The sequence below is a fragment of the Nelumbo nucifera genome, chromosome 8 (genome assembly GCF_055504915.1).
Source record: "Nelumbo nucifera cultivar China Antique chromosome 8, China Antique-T2T, whole genome shotgun sequence".
Lineage (NCBI taxonomy): Eukaryota > Viridiplantae > Streptophyta > Magnoliopsida > Proteales > Nelumbonaceae > Nelumbo > Nelumbo nucifera.
Window position 1 is genome coordinate 42,505,224 of NC_142656.1, and position 19,295 is coordinate 42,524,518.

The 19,295-nt window shown below is 39.0% G+C and overlaps 1 non-coding gene across 1 annotated transcript; it reads right to left on the reverse strand.

The window, feature by feature from the left end:
• Positions 1–9,392: 9,392 nt before the first annotated feature.
• On the reverse strand, positions 9,393–9,499 carry LOC148789943 (small nucleolar RNA R71). Its single transcript, XR_016079915.1, has one exon. It is a non-coding gene; the product is annotated as a small nucleolar RNA R71 (small nucleolar RNA).
• Positions 9,500–19,295: the final 9,796 nt, after the last annotated feature.

Genomic DNA, 19,295 nt, shown 5'->3' on the forward strand with positions numbered 1-19,295 from the left:
TAGAAAAATAATTGATAACGCAAGGGAATAGTAAGTTTCTAGATTTTAGATAAACAAAACATAAGATCAAAGAAAAAATTTGGAAGGGGAGTTAATTGTTTCTTTTGGTGTCCCTCCTTTACTGTATATTTTCCAAATTTATGACTTGTCCAAATGTTAGCACTCAATTTTTGCTCGGTCCCTTCACCCTACCTCTTTGTACCCCCCTCTTAGACACCAAAAACTTAGAAATATAACCAGATCAACTTTAAACTTTGCAAAATCCGAAAATACCCTCCGAGACTTGGAAAACTACAACTAAGTTACACATCAATTGTCATGACTAAACTCCAAAGATCCACTATTCATCATGCCCCGATCTATGCGATATTCAAATTCCAACTCCTCAAAATCAAATCCAACATATCCATCACCTCAATTTATGAAACAATCAACTAAGTGAATTGCAACACGAATTTATGACAACCAACTACAAAAACATCAAGATCACATTTCTGATGGCCTTGAATGATTACCAAGGTTGACCATATCTTTCTCATATCAGAACCATCCACTTAACTCCTCACCCTAATCCATGACTACCTACCAAATTGTAGCTCAAAATTCCGTTGTTTGACATAACATCAAGCCTTGCTTCTGTTTTGGTGAATTTTATTGATAAAAAATTCACCTGTCACAAATCTCCTTCATCCAAGCCTTATTTGACCAATCAGACATCACCATAGTGTTCAAAGACCCAAAAAACCCACCATGTCAAATTTCACAACCAAATACCTACATTTGATCATCGAAAAAGTAAGATTCCATTTCAGGCCCTCTCATTGATTGGAAAACCATAAGCTAAGACCATGATCTAAATTAAATCTATTAATCTAGACTCTAATCAAAGATCCATAGTTTCCATTAGATTCAAGATGTTTAGAAGTGCCAACCCACCAAATCTCATACCAAAATTCCCCCATTTGACCCTTCATCAAACAAAGATTCTATTTCAGCAAATATCATTAATCCGAACTTGTCAACCATAGATCTCAATCATCTCGAGCCTATTTGATCAATCAGACATCACCACTTTGTTCAGATACCCAAAAAACCCTAGCATGTCAAATTTTACATCCTAATTCACCCATTTGACCATTAAACTAGAAAGATGTCATTTCGACGCACTAAATTAAATTGCCACATCATCTGTCCCAACCTGAAGCCTCAAAAGGGTGATGGCTGATGTCAAACCCATTCTTGGCCAATTAGAACACTTGGACAAGTGAACTTGATTCTAATAGGCTTAAAAATCTCAAAATACCAAACAAACCCCTAATTGAAACCAAGAAAAGACAAAATAGCATTTTAAAGTTCACCAAATTTACGTTTTTTGCCATTGTCAGCCCCAAATACGGGGCTGCAATGTCTGGCATGCCCCAAGCCTTCATTGGACGCATGAAATCCATGAGAAACCACCCCCAAATTGGAGAAAATATTTCACCAAACAGGAAAGCTTGAGTGGGCACCTATTTCTTTGAAGAATCTTTACCTATTTTTGTGAAAAACCTCTATTGAACCCCAAGCACTGTAGATGGACAAGTTTCAGACTTGACCCCCCTCCCATTCTCTATAAATACTGACCTAATTTGAGCTCAAAAGGGGGGGGGGACTAAAGGGAGGAAACCTAAGAGAGGTCCCTAGAGAAAGAAAAAGAGAGAGAAGGCATTCTTTCCCAACTTCTATGAGACATCCATCTTGCTTGAAATCCTGAAATCTATAAAAACAAGCTCAAGCCTCATCCCCTGTTTTCTAACTTAACACCAGAATCACTCAGCCCAGTTGCCTTGCTCAAGTTTCGTTTGAAGTCCTTTGAGCTACTGGAAAACTCCCGTCAAGGTACATACAAAAGGTAAGTCTTTTTTTTTTTTAGTTTTTCTGGGTTGCTTGAGGTTTTGAAATGTTGGAGAGACATTGTTTTCAATTTCTTCTTGATTGAGAATTGAGGCAAAGAGGCAAAGGCCTTAGGGAAAACAGTACCTAAGACCCGATAACGTCACCTCAAAATTGGTCTTAGGAGAAGTTGAAAGCATGTTCTTCCAGATTTAAAAAATTCCTGCAACCATTTTTGTCTTTCTCTAAAAGAAACTAAGCCTGAACAACTCCCGTATTTGGCTGCTATAGCAGTTTGGAGAGAGGGGTGCCTAACACCTTTCCTCTCCCAATCTTTTGGACCCAAAACCTCTTGGTTCAGTGCCTTTCCTATGGAGTACGAAGTCACTATCAAAGACTTAAATCGAGTTTTTAATCTGAAAATGAGGGCCCATTTCCTCTAAAAAATGGGTGGCGACTCCATCTCTTTGAGCCGGCCATGACCTTCCCGGAACTCACAACTGGTGACTCCGTTGGGAACTTTTTTAAGGACCTTTTTTGGGAGACATTTTGGCTTAATTCGCATTCAGTTGTTGTGTGTTGTAAGGCCTAGACTGAAATTTGTTGGTTGGTGATTGAAAATCGCACCTCAAGAAGGTTGGGTGCGATAGACTTTTCCAGTGCAATCACTTGAAGCCATTCCCATGCCAAGATCAAAGCCTAAAACTTGACCCAGAATTATACCTTTGTCGAAATTGCAATTAGAGTCCCACCAGATGTGATTCAAACTAATAAAATCAGTAGAATATTTCAGAATAAAGCTAAAGAAATCAGAGAAGAAGAAGGAGACAACAAGGAGGAAGATTGGAGAAGAAAGGAGAAAGAAAGAAGGAGACACCCTATTTCTTTTCCACAAATTTCTTAAAAGTTTTGGCATCTTTGGTGCTTTCCCATACAAATGCTTCCATAACATCCAACTCCTGCCATAGTGACTTCAACATCGAATAATAGACAACCACACTCTTCTTCCCTGTCTTAAATTATTCAAATCACTCTTTAATTTGTAGGCCCTTGCAACATTTTAATTTTTGAGAGTATGTCTCTGTCACACTATCCCAAATCTCCTTGGCTGAAGTCATCCACAGATAGTGTTGACTTATATGGGGCTGCATAGAATTTACCAACCACCCAATAACTGTGTAGTTATCCTGTATCCATTTCTCATATGTAGGGTCAGACTCATCTGACATCGCCTTACTACCCATTAGAAACCCTAGTTTACCTCTATAACAAACATGGATCTTAATAGATTGTGCCCACGCAAGGTAATTTATTCCGTCAAGTTTAATTGTAGTCACTCTTGTCAAAAATGAATCTACGAGACCAACCTCTGACATTGGGATCTTCTTCACCTCACTTCTAGATTGCTCCATTAATCAAATGAAAATAAAAAAACAATGTTTTTAACCTTTATAGACCTAACTAAGGTCAGTTAAGCACTCAAAAGCCCCAAAACTAGGGTTTCACTGTACCTGGCCTCTTGGGAGAAAGAGATAAGAGGTAGCCGTTCAAACCAGAGCTATCCAAACCACTTCCAACTGCAGCCGCCCACTTTTGGAGATAAAAAGGAACCCTCTAAGCCTTGAGCGCCACACCCAAACAGCCTCTTCAACCCATGATTGGAAATTCTCTAGTTGGCTATGGTTTTGGAAGAAAAATTGTAGTCCCACTTTCTTGGCAATCTTCAACTAGCTTCTGACTCTCCAAACCCTTTACCAACTAGGCAAACAAGATCTCTGAATAATCAGCAATTTATCTCTCCATACACCTTTCGATCAGAAAAAAGGTATGTGGAAAAAAAAAGGAAAAAAGGAAAAACGGAAGAGAGACCTACTCTGATACCAAGATGTGATTCAAACCAATAAAATCAGTAGAATATTTCAAAATAAAGAAAAAAAATCAGAGAAGAAGAAGGAGACATCAAGAAGGAGGAAGATTGGAGAAGAAAGGAGAAAGAAAGGAGGAGTTTGAATATCTCCTCTTTCCCCTACACTAATCTTTTATTAAACTTAAGTTACATAAATTACAAGGAGGCCCTTAAGTAGGCATCCACATCAGCACTAAACTTATAAAACATAAATTAGAGCAAAAAGCCCATAAAGAAAATGTTAGACAGTGTATGCCCTTAGCTCCAATCAGAATGATGTACATTATGACATTTATTGTTGATGAGACAAAAAAGAACCCTATTTTTATCCCCTAATATTCACACTTTTACATTTATTAAGCACTTAAATGGACTCATTACTCTTGTATTTCGATTCAGGGCAATAAAGAAGTCAATTGGAAGGAAACAGGCCAATTTGGATGATTTTGCACAGTTTCGGCGACAGTCAATGATCTGGGCCTAACTCACAATTCCTGACTCCGAATTGGGCAATTCAAGAAGCATTAGAAAGAAGAAAGAAAGGCCCACAACTTCTATGTTTTGGGGTTTGACTGACGCATCGAGTACGAAACTGGGCCCAAAGTCGGAGCAAGTTCGTAGCCAGGCCCATTTAACAGCTGAAGCCCAACTCGCAGAAGAACCTGGAAGCAGCCCAAGTAGCAGAGAAGCCTAACTCGGATACAAGAGTCTAGAGTCCTAATTCGAATGTAATCTCCCAAGAGGGAGAGATTCTTATTAGATCTAAACTTTGAATGTAATCCTATAAGGATAAGAAGGTTGGGGATTAGATAAGAGATAGGATAGGATTAGTTCAAAGAAGATCAAGACTCCCTAAAGATAAGATGATCTCCTAGAAGGAGTTTGAAAATAGCCCTCTCCTTTGGCTATATAAAGAGGGGGGTGAACCAGCTCTAGCATCACTCACTCCAAGATCCAAGAGTTCATCAAAGAGGCCAAGAAGCTCAAGAAGTAGTTCGGCCATGGAGAAGCAGAGCATGGAGGTTTCGCAGATCATGAGCAGCTAAGCTTCTTTTTCTGGTTCAAGGGGGGAGGTTCGATTATGTCATTGTGAGGTTCTGTAGTTACTTTATTTTCTTGCTTTCTAATTCAAGTATTCATTGATTCTTGTGCATATTTTTATTGGATGTTGATGTTAATTAGTCTGACAAACTGAATTAATGTTGATCTTCCTACTACTATCTATGATTTCGGTGATCCGTAATTGTCACGAATAATGGTGCAAGTAGCAATTAGGTTGATTTCTTTTTGGGTCAATTGTTCATGACAGCCTTTGACCAATGTTTTAATATTGTTCAATCTAAAGGAATCGATGGAACAAGATTCAGTAATTGCAGCTATCTCAATTATTGTTATTTTGGTTTAACTGTTTTCACAAATCTTAATGCTATCACTGTTTAATATGGACGCTATCGTACCCAGTTGAGTGGTGATAAGTGTTGATCGAATGCTGGGTTTGGTCAACTGAATTAGGAAAACACAAGGTTTATTATGGCTATCCTAATAAATCTAAGGTTAAATGCTTGAATTGCAAGAATGCTGAAATATACCAAGGATCGATGGCCAATCGATTCAACCCGAACCCTTGAACCAGAATTCGATAAGACTGATTTTCTCTTGTTTAAGTTGCTATTTATTTTCTTTTCTTTTAATTTCAGTATTTAAATTCTCTCACTCAATTACATTACCCATTCGGCTAAGAGATTACTGAATTGCTCCCTGTGGGATTCAACCTAAAACCACTTTTACTGCAAATATTTTGTTGTGGGACTAGTATTAATTTTGAGGGCTTCGACAACCCGTCAATTGTAAATTAATAAAGTACATATTTGATTCATGTTATTTGTGGTGTGTTTTTGTGTAATACCCTTAAACTGGACACATATGAGACTCGTGTTAGTTTAGAATTTTCACAGCCGTTGGATAGATCTAGGGAGATTTGTCCTGCCAAGGCTGACACTGATGTGCCGCCAAGTTGGTTGGGGTGGCTTGTCTCAGCTGCCAGGGTGAGACCTGAGGTACATGTACTGTGGGTTTTCTTGAAACCCTGAACAGGACCAGAATTCCAGTATTGCCCTGGACCTTGGAGATAGATGGGCAAAACTGGAATGCTACACCTGACCCCTAGACTCGATTATGATACTACACTAGGTGTCGGATTGGGCTGTCTTTGATATGCCAATCAGTGAGATCCTTAGAGGGGGTCAAAACCTGGGTATGTTGGGATAGTCCGAGAATTCATCTGAGTGGGTGATCATAGTGACAAGATCGGCCCCTTTGTCGGACAAAGGTAATGATTGGGGATGCACTCTCTCTGATGAAAACCTAAACTATCGACAGTTGATTTCAATCGTTGAAATTTGTTTTACAAAATATATTTATATACGGATATACATATATATATATTATGGTTTCAAAATGTTTGCAAAAAGGTTTTAATTCCCGGAATCCATGTGAGTAGAGAGTGCAACACTGTTCCTTGTAGCCGAGGTAGAGGTCCTCTCTTGTCGGGTAGTGTTTGATCGTTATGGGCTGAGAGGTTAAGTGTAAGACCATTGAGGGTAATACCTGATGGGCTAATCTTGCATCTGCCCGCAGTCCTTGGGTTTTTATAAGGTGGTTTGACCTAAGGACTACTTAGTAAGTGTTGGGCCCATTAAGAGGCCATGGTGATGGGCTCAGAGGTTCACTGTCTTTTACAGTGAATTCGGCTAGGCCTTGTAACAGAGGCTAGGCTGAACCCATGTGGCTGATGTGTAGATCAATGTTTGGGTCCCACACTATACAAGGAAGCCCAACTGGGCAGCAGTTTGGAGGCCGAATGAACACATGGACTAAATGGGCCTAAAGCGCAATTCAAACTGGTTTAATTTGATTAATTAAAGAGGGGTGGTTCTGGGATTTAGATTAGCAGATAGGATTGGGAGTTATCCCTATCCACTCAGAGAGTCCGGGTCCAAATAGAAATTTGGATCAGGAAACTCCTAATGAGATTATGAGGGCTGATCTTGATCTGCAAATAAGGTAAGGGATTATCCTTATCTCTTAAAGAGAGTCCAGATCCAAATAAGGATTTGGATTAGCAAAATCCTAATAAGATTAGGAGTTCTCTTAAGGCTATAAAAGGAGGAGGAGGGTGAACCCCAACTCACTCAATCTAATCTCAGATACAAGAGAGAAAGAAAGCAATAGTAAGACTGTGCCATTTTCTGCTCTTGTCTTCTCCTCCGGCTGCCGCCCTTGCCAGTTCGTTCTCCACCTGTAGGAGCGATCAAGAAAGGTTCTTGATATCAGTTTTTTGTGAAAAACTGATCTAAAGTCGTGCTCACATACCCTCCATCGAATTCTTGCTGAAGGATTCGGTTTTTGTGAAGAACCACTTGCTGATTTTGTTCCACCCTACGCTGTGTCATTGATGAGAGTAGAATTTAACATATTTTTATCCCCAATTATTATGTCTTTTATACCAAATTAGCATCTAGTTGGACTCATATTTCTATTCAGGGCATGAAAGAAGGCATCAGGAGCAAAGAAAGACAAATCAGATGATTTTTCATAGTTTTGACATTGTTCAGTAATCCGAGCTTAACTCGCGTATCCGAACTCCGAATGGGCTGATTCAAGATCCACGGGAAAGATAAGAGAAAAAGCCACAACTTTCATGCTTTGGGCTTTCACAGATTCGGCCTACATCGAAGTCAAATCCGGGCTCAAAGTTGGGGAAAATTCGTAGGAAGGCCCAATCCGCAACTGAAGCCCAACTTGCAGAAAAGCCTGGCTGAAGCCCAATTCGCAGAGGAGGTTTAATATGAATCCAAGAACAAGAAACTGAGAAGAGTCCCTCCAGATCTAAATTCTTGATGTAATCTTAGAGAGATAAAAGGATTGAGTCATTAGATAAAAATATAATATTAGAATTAGGATAGGACTTTCTATTCTTGTAAAGATCAACTTCAAGAGGAAGTAGGAGACCACCCCCTCCCCTTTAAGCTATATAAAGGAGGGGGCGGACCAGCTTTAGGCATCAAACAATCACTCAATCTTGGGGATTGAATCAAGAAGCAAGGAGCAATCAATCAAGAAAGGAGCAAGAATTCAAGAAGAAGGTGGCGGCAAGAGGAGGAGATCTTAGCATCATGGGCGATTCTAAGAGTTCTTTCTTTCCCTTTGTTTGCTTTAATTCTTCTATCATGAACTGATTTGTTTTTTGCTAGGGCTGAGAAAAGCCTAATTATGTTAATGAATATATTTTTATCTTTATGATTTATCCAAGATTGTGATTTTCATATAGTCTATGAATTATTATGCTTAATGCAATTAAGAGCTTGGCTATCTCTTAATTGATTTGAGTTATGTGAATGAATCGAGAGAGAAATTCACATAATCGACTGAATAATTCATAGTGTGAATTGAATGGTATATAGAGATATATATACATGATTCATCTGAATTTCATGGTCTTCTTGGACTTAATGCACTCCCATCTTGAGAGTTCTACTCGAGAGATCGAAGGGCTACCTGATGGGCATGGGTTTAGTATATCTCGAGAGAGAATATTAAATAAAATTGGTAAGACTTCTGCTTATGAGAATGACAACTAATCTTGGTAAATCAAACCCATAAATATTCATTGCATTGGTTAGGTGGACCAAAAGCCCTAGCGATCCCATCCTTTGCAAATTCGATTAGTGATCACCTTCGCTTTTACTTTCTTATGCTAATTTTTATTTTCAATAATTCTTGCTCAATTCTGATTTTCGGTTGTCCAGATAATTAGGGAAGATTGTGGTTCTAATACTTATTTTGTTAAATCCCCGTAGGAACGATATTTTTTATACTACTTGATAACTAGTGCACTTGCTAGGGTTATATATTTATAGATATCAAGTTTTTGGTGCCATTTCCGGGGATTTAATCCTAAAATAATATTAGAATTTGTTAACCTTGATTAATTTGGACCTTTTATTTTTGTTTTTATTTTGTTTTTATTTCTGTTATTATTTTTATTTTTATTTATTTGTTCAAATTCTTGCTGGTTCAGATTTACTAGTGCATGACATGCACTAGACAGGAAGGATTAGCAGAATTCGATCCTGAGATTGAGAGGACCCTTCACTTGTTGCAAAGGGCCAACAAAGGAAAAGCAAGAGAAGAGGTTGTTATTTGCGAACCAGCTATAGAGATAGAAGGAGAGATGGCAGAAGGAAATCGCACCCTCTTGGACTATGCTTGTCCAAACATTGATGGGACGACATCCAGCATTTGCAAGCCTACCATCCATGCCAATAATTTTGAAATAAAGCCTGCAATTATTCAAATGATCCAAACTAGTATTCAGTTTAGTGGGTTACCAAGTGATGACCCTAATGCACACATCATTAACTTCCTTGAAATATGTGATACCTTTAAACATAATGGAGTTAGTGATGATGCTATTAGGCTAAGATTATTTCCTTTTTCATTGCGTGATAGAGCTAAAGATTGTCTCAACTCACTCCCTACAGGAAGTATCACCACTTGGAATGATCTAACCTAGAAATTTTTGGCTAAATATTTCCCACCCTCCAAAACAGCAAAGTTAATTAATGATATTACTACCTTTGCTCAATTTGAGAGGGAATCCTTGTATGAAGCATGGGAACGATTCAAGGAGATGCTTAGGAAGTGTCCTCACCATGGGATACCAACTTGGTGACAGATTCAGACTTTTTACAATGGTATTAACCCCTCTAATCGATCTATTATTGATGCAGCCGCAGGTGGTACGATCATGAGGAAAACACCGGAGGAAGCTTATGACCTAATAGAGGAGATGGTGTCAAACAGCAACCAGTGGAGCAATGATCGAACCAATCAAAGGGGAGTACACCATATCGATTCCCTTGCAGCCATATCTACGCAACTTGCTAGTCTAAATAAGAAGTTTGATGCTTTTAATATTGCAGCCATTAATACACCATCTAGCATCTCATGCGATTTATGTGGTCAAATAGGACATACTAATTCTGATTGTCAATTAAATAGTCATTTTATTTCCCATGAGAATGCTAATTTTATCTCTCATGCTAGCAGGTCAAACTTCAACCCATACTCCAATACATACAACCCAGGGTAGAGGAATCACCCAAACTTCTCATGGAGTAACAATCAGCAAAAGGCACCCATGGGTTTCCAACCACAGCCGCCCCCACAAGAAAAAAAGAACAATCTGGAGGAAATGATCTTTAAGTTCATTAATGCCACTGAAGCAAGGTTCCAAAATCAAGAAGCATCAATCAAGAACTTACAAGTTCAAGTGGGGCATACTGTAAATCTGTTGTCGGAAAGAAAAGAGGGACGGCTACCCAGCAACACGGAGAAGAACCCTAGAGAGCAAGTAAACGCCACAACTTTAAGAAGTGGGAAGACAGTCGGCGAAGCCCCAGAAGATGACAAGAAAGCTGAAATGGCCGATTTACAAAAGGAGAATAAGGGAAGCACCCCTAAACTGAATTTACATGAAATTAAACTTCCTATCCCCTACCCTGGAAGAGTCTTGAAGGCTAAATTAGATAGACAATTTGAGAAATTTTTGGAAGTGTTTAAAAAGATCCATATTAACCTTCCTCTTCTTGATGTATTGTCACAGATGCCGAAGTATGCCAAATTCCTGAAGGAGGTGATGTCTAATTGATGAAACTAAAAAAAACCCTATTTTTGTCCCCTAATTTTCATCTTTTCACATTACTTTAGCACTTAAATGGACTCATTACTCTTGTATTTCGATTCAGGGCAATAAAGAAGGCAATTGGAAGAAAACAGGGTAAATCGGGTGATTTTGCACAGTTTCGGCGACAGTCAGTAATCTGGGCCTAACTCTCAATTCTGGACTCCGAATTGGACAATTCAAGAAACATTAGAAAGATGAAAGGAAGGCCCACACCTTTTAAGTTTTGGGTTTGGTCATATTCGGCTCGAATCGAGTACGAAAATGAGCCTGAAGTCGGAGCAAGTTCGCAGCCAAACCCATTTCACAACTTAAGCCCAACTCGCAGAAGTACCTTGAAGCAGCCCAAGTTTTTAAGTAGCCCAACTCGAATTCAAGAGTCAAGAGTCCAAATCTTGAATGTAATCTCCAAGGACAGAGTCTTATCAGATCTAAAGTCTTGAATGTAATCCTAGAGAGATAAGAAGATTTAGATTAGATCATTAGATAAGAGATATGATAGGATTAGCTCAAAGAAGATCAAGACTCCCTAAAGATAAGATGATCTCCTAGAATGAGTTGGAAAACAGCCATCTCCTTTGGCTATATAAAGAGGGGGGTGAACCAGCTCTAGCATCACTCACTCCCAGATCCAAGAGATCATCAAGAAGACCAAGAAGCTCAAGAAAGCAGTTCGGCTATGGAGAAGCAAGGCATGGAGATTGCGTAGATCATGAGCAGCTAAGCTTCTTTTTCTGGTTCAAGGGGGGAGGTTCGATTGTGTCATTGTGAGGTTCTGTAGTTAATTTATTTTCTTGTTTTTTAATTCAAGTATTCATTGATTCTTGTACATATTTTTATTGGATGATGATGTTAATTAGTTTGACAAACTGAATTAATGTTGATTTTCCTACTGCTATCCATGATTTCGGTGATCTGTAATTGTCACGAATAATGGTACAAGTAGCAATTAGATTGATATCTTTTTGGGTAAGACTGATTTTCGGTAAGACTGATTTTCTCTTGTTTGTTTAGTTTATTATTGCTTTCTTATTCTTTTAAATTTTAGTTATTAAATTTTCCACTCAATTACTTTATCCATTCGGCTAAGAGATTACTGATTTGTTCCCTGTGGGATTCGAGCTAGCACCACTTTTACTGCAAATATCTTATTGTGGGACTAGTAATAATTTTGAGGGCTTCGACAAACCCGTCAAAATTTTGGCGCCATTGCTAGAGAGCAACTTTAATTTCTTAGCTATTACCTTCTCTTCTCTTTATTAACCTCTTTTGTTTTATGACTCGTGCTTCTCAACGAGGTGAACTCGAGTACAACCCCAAAATTGAGAGGACCACCCATCGTTTAAGGAAGGAGGCAAAACAAAGGAAGGATCGTTCACCAAAGAAGGTGAATTCAGATTGTGATCTACCCATCATCGAAGGAGGAGAAAGAATGGATGACAGAGAAAGGACATTGAGAGAGTTAGTTGCGCCAATTATGAACCAACAACCCCTATGCATCACGTATCCCACTCTTGAGGTAGGTTTTGAATTGAAATCTGGTTTGATTCAATTATTGCCTATTTTTCATGGTTTTCCAGGTGAGGACCCTCATAAGCATCTAAAGGAATTCCATGTCGTCTGTTTGAACATGAAACCCCATGGTATGACTGAGAACCAGGTAAAACTTATAGCCTTTCCATTTACTTTACATGATAAAGCAAAGGATTGGTTTTATATTCTTCCTCCTGGTTCAATACGCACATGGGATGAGATGAATAGGATATTTTTGGATAAATATTTCCCTGCATCCCGGGCTGCAAATATAAGAAAAAAAATATGTGGAGTTCGGCAATTTGATGGTGAGATGCTATATGAATATTGGGAAAGATTTAAACAACTTGTTGCTAGCTGTCCACACCACCAAATGCCCGAACAGCTTTTGATCCAATACTTCTATGCAAGGCTTCAACCCATGGATAGAAGTATGGTCGATGCAGCCAGTGGAGGAGCTTTAGTGAACAAGACACCTGAAGCGGCCAGGGAATTAATTTCAAACATGGCCAAAAATTCACAGCAGTTCGGTGCAAGGACAGATGGTCCCATTAGGCATGCAAATGAGGTAAGCCATGTAAATTTAGAAAATCAGATTTCTGACTTAATTGCCTTGGTTAGGCAACTAGCTGCAGGACAATTACAAACTGCTAGGGTGTGTGGTATCTGTTCGATCCCTGGCCATCATACAGACATGTGTCCATCATTGCAAGATGGATCGATGCAGCAAGTAAACGCCGTAGGAGGATTCCCGGGGCAGCCCCAACGAAAGTATGATCCCTACTCCAATTATTACAATCCAGGGTGGAGAGATCATCCAAATTTAAGCTACGGGAACCAAGGAGGACAGCAACAATATCAGCCCCATTTTTTCAATCGACAGCCCCAGTTTTCAACACCCATCACAGCGCAAGGCCAACCCCTGAATTCAGGTACATCATTAGAAGATATAGTTAAGGCTCTAGCTACTAATACTCAGCAATTTCAGTAGGAAATAAGAGCCAGCATTCAGAATTTGGGGAATCAAATCAGCCAACTTGCCACTTCCATTAGCAAGTTGGAGGTGCAGAGCTCCGGGAAACTACCATCACAAATGGTAGTCAACCCCAAGGAAAATGTAAGTGCAGTGGTGCTGAGAAGTGGGAAGGAACTGCAACTAGAACCCACCTCACCAAGGAAGGCGGATAAAAGACAGGAAGAAGAGGAGGTACAGGACTCAAACGAAAGCCCCATTATGGTAGGAGTTGGAGAGAACGTTTCAGCCATGATCAAGAGAACCTTACCAGAAAAACATGCTGATCCAGGTATGTTCACCCTACCTTGTGTGATTGGCAATAAGCGAATCAAGCATGCCATGCTAGACTTAGGTGCATCTATCAATGTCATGCCATACTCGATTTACTATGCTTTGAGATTAGGTCCTTTAAAGGAAACTAAAGTTGTTATCCAATTAGCTGATCATTCTAATGCCTACCCAGAAGGGATTGTTGAGAATGTATTGGTGCAGGTTAACGATTTAATTTTTTCAGCTGATTTTTACATTCTAAAGATGGAGGATGACACAATCGAAAATTCAGCCCCACTTCTATTAGGCAGGCCATTCATGAAAATGGCCAAGACCAAAATAGATGTGGATGAGGGTACCCTCTCCGTCGAGTTTGACGGGGAGACTATTAAATTTAATATTTTTGAAGCTATGAAGTACCCAAATGAAGACCATTCGATCTATTTGGTTGACACTATTGATCCAATTGTGCAGGAAATTTTTGAAAAAGACATGAATGAAAAGCTAGAATCGAGTGCACAATTGGATACGAAGGCCCCTATTCCAGATTTGAACCCACCCATGATGGATGGAAGGGGAGCACACCGGAAGCTGCAACCACGAGAGTTAAAGTAGCAAAGGAGGACGTTGAGCATAACGACGTTAAACAATTGTGCTTGTGGGAGGCAACCTATTGTGTTTAGTTAATTTCGTTATTTTGTTTGGTTTTGATTTTTGTGTTTAGTAGGACCCAACAAGACAAACAAGGAAGTACCCCCAAATCCTTCTACTTTATGCATAATCACATACATTGGGGACAATGTATAACTTAAGTGTAGGGGGATTAGGAAAATCTGATGGAAATTTGGGATACCTTACTTGAAATTTCTGCTCCCGGAAACTTATCCTTGAACGATTTCAACTTATTAGGAATCATGTGCTTAGGCTGAAAAGATAAGATAGGATGCAAGCATGACTAACTGAATCTTTCTTGGCTGCATATGGTACCTCATGATTTTAATCGATAAATAGGCAAGATGCGTAAGGGTTTGATTGATTTTCACATAATTATCTGTCAAACATGGGTTGATTATTCTAAAACTTGCTATATTAGGCATACAGAGACCACGATCAATGAATTCATGGATCAGGCGGTGAAACCCTATGATTCTTGTGAAAAAAAAAATTGTTTGAAATTAAAATCATGACTAATGTGAGATGGAGCATAAAATGCACTCACATCTAGAAACGAAAGCAAGTGTGAGATGGAGTATAAAATGCACTCACATATAGAAACAAAAACAAGTGTGAAATGGAGCATAAAATACACTCACATCTTGAAACAAAGGCAAGGGTGAGATGTAGCATAAAATGCACTCACCCTAGAACCCCAACCCCATTCTCACCTTCAGATCCTAGGAATTCATACTAAGTGGTGGAGATGTGATACATAGCAAACTTATGGCAATAAGCACACCTTGTTTTGGCTTAAGAAACAAAGAAAGGTAAGTGAATCTGGTTGTATTGGTTTGTTAAAGCAACGAGTACCCATTCAGCCAAGGATGCTTCAGCCGGGAAGGCTAGTCTCCTAGATTATCGATTTAACCTGGGACCATGGGGAATGGTGATTTGCAATCACTCTTGGACGAGAAGAAGGGGAGAAAGAGATATAAAGAGGGAAGGTTACCAAGTCTGGACTAAGCATGCAATGAACCAGGCCTCATGTAGAGAAAAAGAAAGATTGAAAATCAGTAGTTGGTTTCTTTTGTGTTACATGAGTTTTTGCCTTGCTCGAGGACGGGCAAAGTTTAAGTGTGGGGGGATTTGATGAGACTGAAAAGAACCCTATTTTTGTCCCCTAATTTTCATCTTTTTACATTACTTTAGCACTTAAATGGACTCATTACACTTGTATTTCGATTCAGGGCAATAAAGAAGGCAATTGGAAGAAAACAGGGCAAATCGGGTGATTTTGCACAATTTCGGAGACAGTCAGTAATCTGGGCCTAACTCTCAATTCCGGACTCCGAATTGGACAATTCAAGAAGCATTAGAAAGATGAAAGGAAGGCCCAAAACCTTTAGGTTTTGGATTTGGACATATTCGGCCCAAATTGAGTACGAAAATGAGCCCGAAGTTGGAGCAAGTTCGTAGTCAAGCCCATTTCACAACTTAAGTCCAACTCGCAGAAGTACCTTGAAGCAGCCCAAGTTTTAAAGCAGCCCAACTCGAATTCAAGAGTCAAGAGTCCAAATCTCGAATGTAATCTCCAAGGACAGAGTCTTATCAGATCTAAAGTCTTGAATGTAATCCTAGAGGGATAAGAAGATTTAGATTAGATCATTAGATAAGAGATATGATAGGATTAGTTCAAAGAAGATCAAGACTCCCTAAAGATAAGATGATCTCCTAGAATGAGTTGGAAAATAGCCCTCTCCTTTAGCTATATAAAGAGGGGGGCGAACCAACTCTAGCATCACTCACTCCCAGATCCAAGAGATCATCAAGAAGACCAAGAAGCTCAAGAAAGCAATTCGGCTATGGAGAAGCAAGGCATGGAGATTGCGCAGATCATGAGCAGCTAAGCTTCTTTTTCTGGTTCAAGGGGGGAGGTTCGATTGTGTCATTGTGAGGTTCTGTAGTTAATTTATTTTCTTGTTTTTTAATTCAAGTATTCATTGATTCTTGTACATATTTTTATTGGATGATGATGTTAATTAGTTTGACAAACTGAATTAATGTTGATTTTCCTACTGCTATCCATGATTTCGGTGATCTGTAATTGTCACGAATAATGGTACAAGTAGCAATTAGATTGATATCTTTTTGGGTCAATTATTCGTGACAACCTTTGACCAATGTTTTAACATGGTTCAACCTAAAGGAATCGATGGAACAAGATTCAGTAATTGCAGCTATCTCAATTATTGTTATTTTGGTTTAACTGTTTTCACAAATTTTAATGCTATCACTATTTAACATGGATGCTATCGTACCCAGTTGAGTGGTGATAAGTGTTGATCGAATGTTGGGTTTGATCAACTAAATTAGGAAAACACAAGGTTTATTATGGCTATCCTAATAAATCGAATGTTAAATGCTTGAATTGCAAGAATGCTGAAATGTACCTAGGATCGATAGCCAATCGATTCAACCCGAACCCTTGAACCAGAATTCGGTAAGACTGATTTTTTCTTGTTTGTTTAGTTTGTTATTGCTTTCTTATTCTTTTAAATTTTAGTTATTAAATTTTCCACTCAATTACTTTATCCATTCGGCTAAGAGATTACTGATTTACTCCCTGTGGGATTCGAGCTAGCACCACTTTTACTGCAAATATCTTATTGTGGGACTAGTACTAATTTTGAGGGCTTCGACAAACCCGTCACTAATAAAAGAAGGTGGGAGAATGGTGAGATGGTAAAACTAAATGAAGAATGTTCAGCCATTCTTCAAAAGAAATTGGCCCCAAAGCTTAAGGATCCAGGGAGTTTTTCTATACCTTGCACCATAGGGAATACAAAATTTGAAAAAGCTTTATGCGATTTAGGTGCTAGTGTAAATTTAATGCCTTATTCTATTTTTGAAAAACTTGGACTGCATGAACTAACATCTACAACTGTTATCTGCAATTAGCTGATCAAAGTATTAAATATCCTAGGTGAATAGTAGAAGATGTTTTTGTCAAAGTGGGTAATTTCATCATTCCTGCTGATTTCATTGTGTTGGATATGGAGGAAGATAAGACAATGCCATTGATTCTAGGGAGACCCTTTCTTGCTACGGGTAATGCTTTAATTGATGTGAAAGAAGGTCTACTTACTCTTAGAATCAATGGTGAGGAAGTGGTGTTTAATGTATTTAAAAACATGAAATGTCCCAACACATTTGAACATGAAATCTATGCAATTGAAGGCATTGATACATCTAAATCAGAAGACACGCTGGAAGTTGAATGTAACAATAATCAATTGCAACAAGCAGAGCAGAAGTATGTACTGAAATCAACTTGCAAAATTTGACTTCTGAGCCAGATTCTTTTGAAATTACAACTCATAATGCATCTCTACCTCCATCTCACACAAAACCCCTCCCAGTTTCATTGTACTAAAAGTCCAAAACCACACCTTTCCTCAGTTTCATTGTAGTTCAAAAATCCAAATAGCATCTTCTCAAAAGTTTATTGCAACCCAGAAGTTCATCGCAACCCAGAAGCTCATCACAACCTAGAAGCTTTTCGCAACCCAAAAGTTCATCGCAACCCAGAAGCTCATCACAACCCAGAAGTTCATCGCAACCCAGAAGCTTATCGCAACCAAGAAGTTCATCGCAATCCAAAAGATCATTGCAACCTAGAATCTCATCACAACCCAGAAGTTCATCACAACCCAGAAGCCCATCACAACCTAGAAGTTAATCACAATCTAGAAGCTCATTGCAACTCAGAAGTTCATCGCATCCCAGAAGCTCATTCCAAGTCAACCCAATCACATCGCAACCCAGAATTTCATCGCAACTCAACCTAATCTCATTGCAACCCAGGAGCTTAAAATCACAAATTAGTTCAATCTCATCGCAAATTAGAACCTGCGCATCGCACCTTAGAACTTTCTCATCGCACCTTGGAACCCACCTATCGCACCGTATTTCCCTGGACCTTGGAGATAGATGGACAAAACTGGAATGTTACACCTGACCCCTAGACATGATTATAATACTACACTAGGTGTCAGATTGGGCTGCCTTTGATATAACAATTAGTGAGATCCTTAGAGGGGATCAAAACCTGGGTATGTTGGGACTGTCCGAGAATTCACCTGAGTGGGTGATCATAGTGACAGGATCAGCCCCTTTGTTGGACAAAGTAAATGATCAGGGAATGCACTCTCTCTGATGGAAACCTAAATTGTCGGTAGTGGATTTCAAATGTATTTGAAATTTGTTTTCCAAAATATATTTATATAGAGATATACTTATAGGACAAGCATTCCAAGACTTTTATCAAGGCTGATGCGCACATCAAATGGGGAGTCAAGGACAAGAAAATCCACATAGCATCCAAAAATCCACTAGTTGAGATCAAAGAACCTACTGTAGTTGCCACCATACGTCAACCCTCCTCTTCAACACAGAAACATCGAACTTTAACTAATCATTTTAAAAGAAAGAGTCAAGAGATGTTTCGCTTCCCTCCCTCCATAGTCTCAATTTCTTCCTCACCCGATCGAGAGCGGATATCTAACACCTTTGTCACCTAAACCAATTCCCAAATCCCCTACCTAAGAGCTTCAAGTTGGGCAAGTATTGTGCTTATCACCTAGGACCAGGGCAATCGACAAATAATCACACAGTTCTCAAAGTCAACATCCAAGATCTAATCATTGCTGAACAATATCCCTTAAAACCTAACTAAAATGTGTAATCAAATTTGTAACATTTTCAAAAACTATGACTAGTTTGATCCCTCACAAGGGGTACATAGGCAACCTGGGCAGTGGCGCTTGGGTGTGACTCGGATAATCAAATAAAAATAAAACCTTAGGATTCTCAAATAAACAATTTTTTCCCCTAAAAACCCTAAGATTTCTACACAGACACCCTCTACGTACTAACCCTTATAGTCTAGGCATTGCTTGCATCATCTCTGTATCACATGCACACATATTATGCATTCATTCCATGCATGGTGCATTTCATTTAAAGTCTAATGCTTCCAATAGGAAAGATGACCACACCACCGGAGATCAAGTTAATATCCAACAAGAGATTAAAGAATTTCGAAAAGTAGTGAACATGTTAACTTTGAAAGTTGATCAGCTAATCTTCCGTACAGGGGCAACACCACTAGTTTTTGTTTCGAATCCTACACCACCGCCTCAACCATCCAAGAAAGAAGTGAAGAAGTTCAGTCTGTTACCTTTCCAACCTTCCCAACTTTTGCCCATCTTGGTCAAGAAAGGATATCTTCATTTACT